Here is a 2,351-nt window from a genome sequence, read left to right on the forward strand (position 1 = left end):
CACAATCTCAAATAGTTAAAACTCTTGTATCCTAGAAGGGACAGTCATGAAATAGGGCAATAAGTTAGTCAGTATTTGTTGATCTGGGAATGGAAACGGGAGAGATGTGGGATACAAATTAAGGCCAACTAGATATGTTTACCAAAATATTGAGTATGATATGAATGTTTCCCTTGACCACACATGTTTGCTAATGTATAGTTTAATTAATAGATAGATAACTTAATGTGGAGGGAATGGTCACAATTAGTACTGAAAGACAAAAGGAAAAATGGTATGAAAAGGCATGGTTAAAAAAAAAAGAAATAACCTTTTTGTCTACTGTCCAAGGGATTTAACTGGAGATAAAACCTACATATAAACACATATGTTGTCCATCCATTTCTTGTCGTGACTACTTGTTGGCCTCTCCTTCATACACATTCCCCATAGAGTTCTGCTCATGGAATGAGCCTGAACCAAGGCTGTGCAAGTAACCACAATACTTGGCATCATTGATGTGATCTTCAAAGAACACTTCTCACCTTTTGAAAAAGGTCATTCTCATCAGTAATAAATCATATCTCCTATTGCTATGGTTCTATCTACTCCAACTCTAGCTGCTCACCCATTTCCTGCAACCCATCAATGAGGTATTTGCATCTCTTTATGAGGTAATTGGTATCACGGATGACCAGAAAGAACAATCAGGGGATTTCAAAGAAGTCCAACTTTCCTTCAAGTCAGTTAGAAATGTTCAGAATTTTTATTAAATAGCCAAAATTATAACCACTGTGAAATGAAAACCACTTGACCCACACAGCTCAAAGCAGGTGTTTTTAGAGTTTCTGCAAATTATTGTGTCTCATTTCCTTCTTTCTGACACTTTTGAAACAGGATACGCAATGTTGGTAGGAGCTCTATGGAGTCCTGGGCATATATGTCCTCTGCTAAATTAAACTTGACATTGAACTGCCATGTTGAGGTTCCTGGAGGTTATTCCCCTTGTTCATTCATAAATGTCAATGCTAGCTGCATTATCTTTAGTAATTTTGCCCCGCATTTCAATAGTCGGTACTGATAGTCAGTATTACTTCTAAATTCTTCAATGGGTCTTGCAACTGCACCTGGAAACTTAGTGTCCATGGCAACATAATTATACTTCTGTATAACAACAAATTTTCTTCATCTCATCATCCAGTTTGTAAGCCCAAACTACAATCTTTTTTACTATGACCTGCAGTCACTGGTCTGCAGGTGCCCACATGATTGTCATACTTTTTTTCCTTGTTCTTAACATAGAGACATCCTGAGCAGAAGCCCCATAGACACCTCTCACCAGCCCAGAAGAGACAGGCATGGGAGCCCCTTAGCGCCACCTCTACTCACAAGTCCTGCAAGTTGCTGCAACAGATCTGTGCTTTAGAGATATCAATCAGGCAGCTATGTGAAGGATATTTGGAAAAAAAGAAGGCCTAGAAATAAGGAGGTCACTTAGGAGGCTAATTTAGTAATCTGCATTTTGGATTTCCCAAGGCCAATTCAGCCCACTTTCTTCCTCCTCCTTTGCAATTCTGGACCAAACTCCTTGATTATTTGCAGCATCCCTGTTCATTATATATAAATTCATGGACAAGATCAATAGTTTATTCATCTGCCAGCATATCATAGTCTTAACAATTGGCATTCACCACTTGAATGTTCCTATAAAGATAGCTGGGCCAAACTCTTTTGAATAGTTATTTATCTCATCCAGGCATCTCTATGTCATTCTAGGTCTTGATGCAGCCACCACAGTCATCCCTAAATAGGAGTATCTGCCAAATTTCACTGTCTATTGGGAAGAAAGCAATCATATACAACATAATTTAATGTACCATATGAATGAAAACTGTTGTCTTGTGCTCTCTCCTTCATATACTATGTACTGCCACTAATCTAGAATACTATCTGTTACCCATTCTTATTTGGTTCTCTCCCATATCCATGTTTTTGTGCATTTAAACTACCTTTAATAGCATTTCTTTTAAGATGTCTCTAAAATGATACTTCCTCCCCAAAGTCTTCCTTGATTCCTAACAATTGAAAGTGAAATTTCTATTTTTTTTTTCCAGCCTTCTTTGAATTCCCCTCCTTCTGGCTTGTTCTAGTTAATTGTAAAGATATTCATCAATTCATCTACACCACCACCACTCACAATCACTTTACTACCCTTATATCATGACTTATTTCATCTTTTTAGCTCCAGCACTTAGCATAGTGTCCCTAATTTTTTTAAAATTTTAATCAAATATATTATCTCACTCCTTATCTTCCCTTCTAATACTAAATAAGGCACAACTTTAACAGTTCTTCATAGAAACTTCAAACTT

At 37.1% G+C, this 2,351-nt stretch overlaps 1 pseudogene; it reads right to left on the minus strand.

Moving 5' to 3' along the window:
- Positions 1–394: 394 nt before the first annotated feature.
- On the minus strand, positions 395–1,176 carry LOC114048207 (annotated as a pseudogene).
- Between the last annotated feature and the right edge of the window lie 1,175 nt (positions 1,177–2,351).

Source organism: Vombatus ursinus, unplaced genomic scaffold (assembly GCF_900497805.2).
Source record: "Vombatus ursinus unplaced genomic scaffold, bare-nosed wombat genome assembly UNPS02014791.1, whole genome shotgun sequence".
Taxonomy (NCBI): Eukaryota; Metazoa; Chordata; class Mammalia; order Diprotodontia; family Vombatidae; genus Vombatus; species Vombatus ursinus.